The 11,427-nt window shown below is 39.9% G+C and overlaps 1 protein-coding gene across 30 annotated transcripts in view; it reads right to left on the reverse strand.

Moving 5' to 3' along the window:
• Positions 1–3,077, reverse strand: part of LOC129652815 (craniofacial development protein 2-like) — a 641,831-nt gene extending 638,754 nt beyond the window's left edge. For 7 of the 30 annotated variants that reach the window (XR_008714769.1, XR_008714759.1, XR_008714771.1 and 4 more), the window contains exon 1: positions 1,616–3,077. The gene's annotated coding sequence lies outside the window, so the exon portion shown is untranslated. The remainder of the gene's footprint in view (positions 1–1,615) is intronic. The other 23 variants (XR_008714778.1, XR_008714783.1, XR_008714785.1 and 20 more) reach the window with 10 other exon arrangements.
• Positions 3,078–11,427: the final 8,350 nt, after the last annotated feature.

Consider the following 11,427-nt stretch of genomic DNA (forward strand, 5'->3'; position numbering starts at 1 on the left):
TATGAGATCCAGGCCCCTAACACCCATCTCTCTCACCGATCTCAACAGTAAATGTGGTGACATTAGAGAAGAAAACAAATAACATGACTTGAGGACCTGGAAGGTAAACAACAGCAGAGGAGTGATGGGAATGAGTTAAGAGTTGGAGAAGCAAACCGGTTGCAGGCTGCGTTTTTGATTCTTCTTTCATGGTTATCACCAAGGGTAGACACCAATTGCACAGGGGTATGTAGCATGCACAGCTAAAACTTTGGCAGAAAATTAAGATATTTCTTCCAGGGAACAATGGAAGAAAGTCAGTTAGTTAGGCCAGAGCATGCAAGAAAATCCTAAAGGAGGTGAAGCTGGCATTTCTGTGGAGAAGCACATAAAACTCTCAGCCTAACGTGTGAGCTGCATTTGCTCTGCACAAACCCGTTATCAGCAGAGCAATTTTGAGCATTCAACTAACATTTGAACCACCTGCAGAATCAGCCTAAGCCCTGAACTTCACAGGTTCAAATAAGCATGCCTCACAGGCCAAAATATTCATGACCAACGTTTTGAGAAAACAACTGAGATTTGAATCATGGCAACAAAAGGTAAAACACAACTGGCAGTCTGAACAAAATAAACTCTATCTCCTGCAGAAACAAACCATCAACGTTCTCCACAGGATTAAAACAAAACCCAGAGTCTACACAATTCACAACATCCAGGATATAATAATAATAATATTAATAATAATTCTTTGTATGTATATGTATGGCTGAATCCCTTCGTTGTTCACCTGAAATTATCAAAACATTGTTAATCGGCTATACCTCAATATAAAATAAAATGTTAAAAAAATAATAATTCTTAACACACCAAAACTGAGGAAAATATGAGTCATTCTCAGGGGAAAAGGCAACCAAAAGTGACACAGACTCTGGGATGACTCAGATGATAAAATTATTTGATACAGATTTTAAAGCAGCTATTATGAAACTATGTTTTATGTGGTAAAGGAACACTATTTGAGATACATTTAAAAAGGTAGAAATTTTAAGCAAAATATAAAAGTTTATAAGGAAGGCAAAATGGAAATTTTACCAATAAAAAATTATTTCAATAAAAATCTCACTGGACAGTCCATGAAGACATGCCATTTTGTCTTCAAACTACAGCTTAAACAGCACTAGTTAACAGTTTCTGCTCGGAATAGGTCATGAAAATATTTAACGAATAAAATCTTAAAGGTCTGAAAAACCAAATGTTATTTAAAATATTAAATATAGCATATAATTCATATAAACTGAAAAATTTATATGAAAGCAAATATAAATTTCTAATGGAGAAACCTCAGTGCTTTATAAGAAGGATAAACCACATTATCATCTTTATAATTTGAAATGTTAAATATCCCACACTAAAGTAATCTATTAAATGTCTTAGATACACCAAACAATTAAAATTTTCTCATGTATCTTGAATCTTCTTGTAAGGAAATTTGAAGTTGAAACTCTGTTCTAAACACGAGTAAAAGCCTGAACAAACTAAAAGATCAACAACTTTTTTAAAAGAAAAGGCCACAGAGCAAACAACTCGACCCAAAACTGGAGAGCAGAAAGGCAGACAAAGAATCACAACTTACCAGAGCAGAAAGTCACGAGCTGAAACTCCCCCAGAACTCATCCCAGAGGGAAAAAGCCCGACTGTAAGTAACTCGATGATGGGGGCTCAGAGTAGACAAGTCCAAGAATTAAAAAACTCCAAGGGGCCCTTCACACAACTGAGTTTCACCTCAGAAACTTGACCAAGTTTTCACAGTAAATACTGGAGAAAAAGATTCCAGAGCCTCAGGCGAGGAAAGAGAAAAAGGCACTATTATGAAAAACACCTGAACTTACTGTTCTTCAATAAGGCTGCCAGCAGGTGAGAAACTATTTAAGCATGGCCTTAACTGCTGGCTTTTAAACCTGACTTGCCCATCTGCAGACCATACTAGCTATCCTGTCCCCTAAAAGAAAGAGAGAATGAGAAATATGTAAGCAATTTGCAGTGCAGATATATAGGCTCATTAAAAGACTGAGGCTGTGACTTCTCCACTGGTCCAGGGGCTAACATTCCAGGCTCCCAATGCGCGGACCTGGGTTAGATCCCTGGTGAGGAAACTGGATCCTGCTTGCTGCAACTAAAGATTCCAGGGGCCACAACTAAAATCCTGCACAGACAAATAAATAAATATTTTAAAAGGAAATAAAGACTGAGACCTACTTACAGAACTATGAAAACTCCCCCTCCCCCACCCTCCACATCACTTTACTAAAGGCCCATTTACAGCTGCTGATTTTACCCAGGGCATCATGTCTGCTATCAAGAGAAAAATTACAAGTCATATCAAAGACAGCAATTACAGCTTGAAGAGGCAGAAGAAATACCAGAATTAGACAAGGCAGGGATATTGGAATTAGTAGACTGAGAGTTGGAAACATCTATGATTACTCTGCTAAGGGGTCTAACAGGTAAACAGATGACATTCAAGAACAGAAGGGCATTATAAGCTGAAAGTTGGGAATCTTAAGGGCCAAAAAAGGAAATCAAGAGATAAAAGACACTACAACTGAAATGAAGAATGACTCTTATGGGTTCATTAGCAGACTGAACACAGCTGAAGTAAGAATCGCTGAGCTAGAGGATGTCAAAAGGGCATACATGTCTGAAATAAAATCAATGAATGACTGAAGCAGTAATAAGTAAAAGCTTATTGTACACACACCAAAAAGACAGGTCCTGAACCAAAGCACTCTAACCAAAACATGGAATGAGGCTCAGGGTCCATTGTTATAAACTGGTTTACATAGTGAGAAGTCAATGACTGTTTATAATATTAAAATTTCCTTAAATGATAGAGAATTACTCACTGGTTACCTCATACCAACTTTGGTAAAAATTTACATTTTGCTAATAATTTGAAAGGCATACAAGAAATGGCCCTGGTCAACTTAGCCTAGCGGAACAAGCTAACTTAAGCTTTATTTGTATGAATAAACTGATTTTGTCTACACGGGGAATTTTCAAGGCTGGCCTTTTTTAATTTAACAAGGATACATCAATAGAATCCTTGAAAACTGAAAAGTGGAGAGAACAAAGTCTGGAAAAAACATAATATCTAGAGACAGTGACAGTGAAAAGTGAAAGCGAAAGTCACTCAGTCGTGTCCAACTCTTTGTGATCCCATGGACTATACAGTCAATGGAATTCTCTAGGCCAGAATACTGGAGTTGGTAGCCCTTCCCTTCTCCGGGGGATCTTCCAAACCCAGGGATCGAACGCAGGTCTCCCGGATTCTTTACTAGTTGAGCCACAAGGGAACAGTGGACAACTACAACAGGTATAACGTACATGAAGGGGCATACCAGGAGGTGAAAGTGAAAGGGGCTTCCCTTGTGGCTCAGCTGGTAAAGAATTTGCCTACAACGCAGGAGACCTGGATTACATCCCTGGGTTGTAAAGATCCCCTGGAGAAGGGAAAGGCTACCCACTCCAGTATTCTGGCCTGAATCCAGCCCAGTATTCAGTCCTGAATTCCCACTCCAATATTTCTGGCCAGAAAGAGGAAAAAACAAAAAAAGAAGAAGAAGAAATATGTAACTAAAAATGACTTAGAATTTTCAACTAATGTTAGATATCAAACTATAGATCCCAGAAAACACTAGAGCAAAATAAATGCCAAAGAACTACCCTTATGCATATCACTTTTAAGTTATAAAAATAATCAAAAATTAAAAAAAAAAAATTCTGAAAAAGGCTTAAGGGAAAAAAACACTCTACTTACAAAGGAATAAAAATAAGCATTACATCCAACTTCTCCAAAACCATTCAAGCAAGAACAGAAAGAAAGTGAAAGTGTTAGTCACTCAGTCAAGTCTGATTCTTTGCCATCCTGTGGGCTGTAGCCCACCAGGCTCCTCTGTCCATAGAATTCTCTAGGCAAGAATACTGGAGTGGGTAGCCATTCCCTTCTCCAGGGGATATTCCCAACCCAGGGATCCAACTGGGATCTCCTGCATTGCAGGCAGATACTTTACTGTCAGAGACACCTGGGAAGCTCATGAACAGAATGGAGTGACATATTTAAAATGCTGAGAAAAAAACTATAATTAGGTAATCTGCTTCCCATGTGGCACTAGTGGTAAAGAACTCTCCTGCCATTGCAGGATACACAAAACCCCTCCCTCAGAAATGGATAAACAGAAAATCAGAAATGACATAGTTGAACACAACAACAAAATCAATCAACTGGATATAATTGACATCTATAGGCTATTTCATTTCCACAACAGAACACATTCTTATCAAGTTCACACGGAACATTCACCAAGATAGGCCAAATACTGAGCAATAAAACACACCTTAACAATTTTAACATGTAGAAACCATACGATTTCTGCCCTCAGACAAAATGAAACTAAACTTGAAATAAACAAAAGAAGAATAACTGGAAAATCCTAAAATATTGGGAGATTTAGCAAGATGCATTTAAATAACATGAGTCAAAGAAGAAATCTCAAGAGAAAATTTTAAATATTCAAATCAAATTAAGAGTCTCATGCTCTACTGACCCAGATAGCCAGGCAACTTGAACTGAATTAAAATGAAAGCACAACCTATTAAAATATGTGGGATGCACTGAAAGAGTGCTTAGAGGAAATTTTACAGTACTGAATGCATATACAAGAAACATTGTAAAATCAATCATTTAAGCTTTCTTCTTTACTACAAAAAGAATGGCAAGTTAATTCTAAAGTAAGCACAAAAAAAGAAATAATAACAATTAGAATTAAATCATTGAAATTGATGAAATCAATGAAATTGAACACACGAAAATCATGTTTGGGTCACGATGGTAGACTGGGATGACTATGAGCTAATTTCCTCCCATATACATTCTAGAATTACAATTACATATAAAATAGCTGTCACTGAGAATGACCTTAAGACTAGTGGAACACATGTATACCTGTGGTGGATTCGTTATGATATTTGGCATAACTAATACAATTTTGTAAAGTTTAAAAATAAAATAAAATTAAAAAAATAAAAATAAATAAAAATAAAAATACTAACTAGGGAAAAAAAAAAAGACTAGTGGAATAGATTTTCTACAAGTAAGGTTCATATTGACAGTTGGCTTAAAACTCAACATTCAGGATGACCCAGAGGGATGGTATGGGGAGGAAGGTGGGAGGGGGGTTCAGGATTGGGAACATGTGTACATCCATGGTGGATTCATGTTGATGTATGGCAAAACCAATACAATATTGTAAAGTAATTAGCCTCTAATTAAAATAAATAAATTTCAAAAAAAAAGAAAACTAAGATCATGGCATCCAGTCCCATCATTTCATGGCAAATAGATGGGGAAACAGTGGCTGACTTTATTTTTGGGGGGGCTCCAAAATCACTGCAGATGGTGACTGCAGCCTTGAAATTAAAAGACGCTTGCTCCTTTGAAGAAAAGCTATGACCAATGTAGATAGCACATTAAAAAGCAGAGACATTACTTTGCCAACAAAGCTCTGTCTAGTCAAAGCTATGATTTTCCTAGTAGTCATGTTTGGATGTGAGAATTGGACTATAAAGAAAGCTGAGTGCCCAAGAATTGATGTTTTTGAACTGTGGTATTGGAGAAGACTCTTGAGGGTCCCTTGGACTGCAAGGAGATCAAACCAGTCAATCCTAAAGGAAATTAGTCCTGAATATTCATTGGAAGGGCTGCTGCTGAAATTGAAACTCCAATACTTTGGCCACCTGATGAGAAGAATTGACTCATTGGGAAAAGACCCTGATGCCAGGCAAGACTGAAGGCAGAAGAAGGGGATGACAGAGGATGAGATGGTTGGGTGGCATCACCGATTTAATGGACACGTGTTTGAACAAGCTCCAGGAGTTGGTGATGGACAGGGAAGCCTGGCATGCTGCAGTCCATGGGGTTGCAAAGAATCAGACATGACTGAGTGACTGAACTGAAGTTCCGTAAATTCAAAGCTATAATTTTTCCAGTAGTCATGTAAGGATGTGAGAGTTAGACCATAAAGAAGGCTGGATGCTTTGGAACTGTGGTGCTGGAAAAGACTTCTGAAAGTCCCTTGGACTGCAAGGAGATAAAACCAGTCAATCCTAATGGAAATCAATCCTGAATATTTATTGGCTGCTGAAGTTGAATCTCCGATATTTTGACCACCTGATGCAAAGAGCCAACTCACTGGAGAAGAACCTGATGCTGGTAAAGATTGAAGGCAAAAGAAGAAGAGGGCAGCAGAAGATGAGATGGTTAGAGAGCATCACTGACTCAATGGACATGAGCAAACTCTAAGAGATAGAGGAGGATAAATGAGCCTGGAGTCCTGCAGTCTATGGAGTCTGACAGGACTTAATGACTGAACACAAGTATGTAAGGCTATAAAGAAAATGACACACTGGGATGGTAGGAGAAGAAGAGACATGTTCTACTCTCGACCAATAGCCACAATGTAGGGAATGGGAGGGATGTCACAACTATGGAGATTTCCCCACACCCTGCTCCTCAGCACAGAGGACCTGCACCAGGAAGACAAGGCCCGATAACATCTGGCTTAAGAACCAGCAGGGCTTCCAGTGGGAAGAGCTGAAGAGCTAAGGGAAACCAGTACCCCACTCCTGAAATGTTCATGCACAAACTCACTTGTTTCAAGTCACCACGTGGAGAAGCTGCTTGAAAAGTGCCTGGGTCATATATAAGATGTGGATTCACTGATTCATTTTAGGGCATATGCCAGAGGGGCAGAGATGTGGTGGAATTTTCTCCAAAAGAAAGTACTGGTGGATGCCAATTTTTTTCTTCCTTCCTTCTAGCTGGCCTGGCACTGGCAGGCCAGCTAAAACTGTATGGAACTTTAAGGTCAATAAGAAGGGTGACCTTTTGAAACAGAAAGACTCACAGCATGACCTCTGTATAAAAGGACTTACTGTGAAGGAGGAGGTCCCTAGGATTATGGGGAGCCTACATGTCAGGATGTGAAAATTGAAGTGTAATTTAAGAGAGTAATTAAAAAAATGGTACAGATGAAACTATTTGCAAAGCAGAAATAGAGACGCAAATGTAGAAAACAAATGTATGGATGCCAAGGAGAGTACGGGGGGAGTGGGGTGGATTAGGAGATTGGAATTGATGTGTATACACTACTATAATGTAGGTAAAACATAGGTAACTAATGAGAATCTACTGTATAGCACCGGGAACGCTACTCAGTGCTCTGCGGTGACCTACATGGGCAGGAAATCCAAAAACAAGACCGTTGTTCAGTCACTAAGTGGTGTCCAACTCTTTGCGACCCCATGGACTGCAGCATGCCAGGCTTCCCTGTCCTTCACTGACTCCCAGAGTTTGCTCAAACTCATGTCCATTGAGTCAGTGATGCCATCCAACCATCTCATCCTCTGTTGCCCCCATCTCCACCTGCCCTTAATCTTTCGCATCATAAGGGTCTTTTCCAGTCAGTCAGGTCTTTGCATCAGGTTGGCCTATGTATTGGAGCTTCAGCTTTTGCATCAGTCCTTTCAATGAATTTCCAGGTTGATTTCTTTTAGGATTGACTGGTTTGATCTCTGTATGTCTGTGTCACTTTGCTGTATAGCATAAACTAATACACCATAAAGCCACTATATGCCATTAAAATTTAAAAATAAACAGATCAAAATACAGAATAATTTTTTAACAGTCCATACAAGTATGAGCTTGTATGCCTTCCTGGGATGGGGGTCCGCTCTCAATTTTGCGTTCATATTCTCAGCCATCAGCACTCCTGCATGTCTGTCCCACACGTTGTACATTTCGGCTCTCCTGCCCCTCGCCCAGCCACTAACAGTCACCTCATCTTTCAGTGATGATCCCAAGTACACAGAGGATTTTTCTCATTTCCTCTGTCTGGCTGAAGAGTTCAGCAAAAATACGTGTGCCTCTAATTCAGAGCATTTTTTTCCGCACTCCTGCCCTAGCCCGACAGTAGTGGCCTCTGCCATGCATTCCGTAACACACAAAATTCAGAGGTTTTCCCTCAGAATTTTTTTTTTTTTTTCCTCAGTGCTGTCCTGCCCTCAGCTGGCAGGTGTGGACCTGAGCCATAAGCGAGGTCACTATGAGCTGTCCTGCTCTTATGCCAGTTCTCAGAAGCCACTGCCTGGAGCACCGCGGATCCCAGGACAGGGAGAGCTTTTTCCTGCCCTGTCCCCAGTATTCCTGGCCCCCGTATCCCACTGAGCCTTGATTCAGTCCCATCAGAAACAGCTGGGGGTGCAGATTCTCTTTGTGACCTGTGCTCCCAGGGACTCTGAATCATCTGCTAGCCCCCACTGAGCCATACAAATTCTCCACATTTTCTTGTTTTTTTCTTACCCTCATCGGTGGATGATTTCTTCTCCTCCTTTGGGGTTAAAAGAAGCTTTGTACCTCTCCCAGGCAGGCTTCTCACTTAGTGGATTTGGTTCATATTTGTTTCTTTGTGTCCTAAACTTTCTGAAGAATTTTAAGAAATTTATTTTGGGGGGCCAAGCTACATGGCTGGTGGGATCTTAGTTCCCCCAGCAGGGATCGAACCCAGGCCCTTGACTGTGAAAGTTCAGAGTCCTAACCACCAGAAAATTCCCAAGAAACTGATCTTGTAAGTTATCCTACTTTCCTGATTGATACAAAAAGAAGAGAAGATACCTTCTTTTTTGAAGCAGTGTAGGAGCATTCAGAGTAGGGGATAATTTTGTTTTTGGCTACACCGCATGGCTTGTGGGATGTTAGTTCCCCAACCAGGGAGTGAACCCCAGCCCCCATGATGGAAGCACAGAGTTCTTACCACTGAACCACAGGGACTTCCCTGGAGGACAATTTTTAATGCCAACTTAATGATACTTTCTAACCAAACATAGTAGGCTTGCTGAGGCTATGAAAAGTATCACTGTACCCTCATTGCCTGGAGAAATATCAATAACCTCAGATATGCAGATGACACCACCCTTATGGCAGAAAGTGAAGAGGAACTAAAAAGACTCTTGATGAAAGTGAAAGAGGAGAGTGAAAAAGTTGGCTTAAAGCTCAACATTCAGAAAACGAAGATCATGGCATCTGGTCCCATCACTTCATGGAAAATAGATGGGGAAACAGTGGAAACAGTGTCAGACTTTATCTTTGGGGGCTCCAAAATCACTGCAGATGGTGACTGCAGCCATGAAATTAAAAGACGCTTACTCCTTGGAAGCAAAGTTATGACCAACCTAGATAGCATATTCAAAAGCAGAGACATTATTTTGCCAACAAAGGTCCGTCTAGTCAAGGCTATGGGTTTTCCAGTAGTCATGTATGGATGTGAGAATTAGACTGTGAACAAAGCTGAGCGCCAAAGAATTGATGCTTTTGAACTGTGGTGTTGGAGAAGACTCTTGAGAGTCCCTTGGCCTGCAAGGAGATCCAACCAGTCCATTCTAAAGGACATCAGTGTTCTTTGGAAGGAATGATGCTGAAGCTGAAACTCCAGTACTTTGGCCACCTCATGCGAAGAGCTGATTCATTGGAAAAGACTCTGATGCTGGGAGGGATTGGGGGCAGGAGGAGAAGGGGATGACAGAGGATGAGATGGCTGGATGGCATCACCAACTCGATGGATGTGAGTTTGAGTGAACTCCGGGAGTTGGTGATGGACAGGGAGGCCTGGCGTGCTGCATGCAATTCATGGGGTCTCAAAGAGTCGGACAGGACTGAGTGACTGAACTGAACTGAACTGACCCTCATAATGAGGAGTTTTTTTTAATAAGTTTGTTGATTTTAACTGAACTGACCCTCATAATGAGGAGGTTTTTTTTAATAAGTTTGTTGATTTTAATTATTGAGGAGATCCAGGCCTGCATTTGCCTAAGATGAGCCATTATAACTGTCAGTTTCCAGAGTCTGCCCATTACTATGGAAGTTTGTAAAGTCTCTGAGCTGAAGATGCTTTCATATTAGCTTTTAATAGCATTACATGCAATCCACTCCAGTATTCTTGCCTGGAGAATCCTCATGGACAGAACAGCCTGGCCGGCTACAGCCCACAGGGTCACAAAGAGTCAGACACAACTGAGCAACCAAGCACGGCGCAGCTAGGCAGCACTACAGGCTCATTTCACAGACTTCTCGAAGAACTCTAAGTGATGTGTTCAAGAACAGTCTTATGGACTCTGCGAGAGAGGGAGAGGGTGGGAAGATTTGGGAGAATGGCATTGAAACATGTAAAATATCATGTATGAAACGAGTTGCCAGTCCAGGTTCAATGCACGATACTGGATGCTTGGGGCTGGTGCACTGGGACGACCCAGAGGGATGGAATGGGGAGGGAGGAGGGAGGAGGGTTCAGAATGGGGAACACATGTATACCTGTGGCGGATTCTTTTTGATATTTGGCAAAACTAATACAGTTATGTAAAGTTTAAAAATAAAATAAAATTAAAAAAAATAAAATTAAATTAAAAAAAATAAAATAAAATAAAATAAAATTAAGCATAAAAAAAAAAAAAGAATAATTCTGGAGAACGTGTATCACAGCTTACCAAAAATGCTTATGATTTTTCAATCTATTTTTGTATAAGCTGCTTCCAAAATAAGAGCTAAAATCACTTAGGAGCAAAATTTAAATTGGAACAATTATGTACTGACCTGGTGTTTCTACACAGGGAATTGGAATGTTAAATACTTCCAAGGTCAGAAATGAGAAAGAAAACACTTAACTATATCTGATTTTGAAATTAAGATTACAGGAATTTGCATTATCTGATATTTGTTATGGATTTTTTTTCTGCTGGAGACTGGTTGAAGTTAATAAAAGTCAAGCCTCATATAATGCCTCAATATGCAGGCACTATCTAATCACTCTACCTAATTTAGAATAATTTCTAATTTTACTGTGCCAAACAATCCAGTGAAGTGAGTACTGTTATTATCACCATTTTACAGATGAGGAAATTGAAGAACAAAATGCTAATTAATGGCCAACAAATACATGAAGGTAGAGTCAGTCAGCCTGGCTCTAGAGTCTGCATTTCCCCATTATGTTCCATTATGAAATCAGACAGCAAGACTATGTACCAAACTATACCTATAAATTATGGATTGTGCATACGTGCATGCTCAGTTACTTCAGTTGTCTTCGACTCTTTGAGACCCTATGGACTGCAGTCCTCCAGGCTCCTTTTCCATGGGATTCTCCAGGCAAGAATATTGGAGTGGGTTGCCATTTCCTACTCCAAAATTATGGATTAAACCAGTGTAATTTTAGAAGATTTTGATTTTGATGTGTGAACTGCATGTTCTGTAGCTATAAATTTAAGTGTATTTGAACCATAATCACTGATATTCTTTAAAAGGAATTTATCTAATGTTATATATCATATATTCACTGCAGT

This window comes from Bubalus kerabau, chromosome 5 (genome assembly GCF_029407905.1).
Source record: "Bubalus kerabau isolate K-KA32 ecotype Philippines breed swamp buffalo chromosome 5, PCC_UOA_SB_1v2, whole genome shotgun sequence".
Lineage (NCBI taxonomy): Eukaryota > Metazoa > Chordata > Mammalia > Artiodactyla > Bovidae > Bubalus > Bubalus kerabau.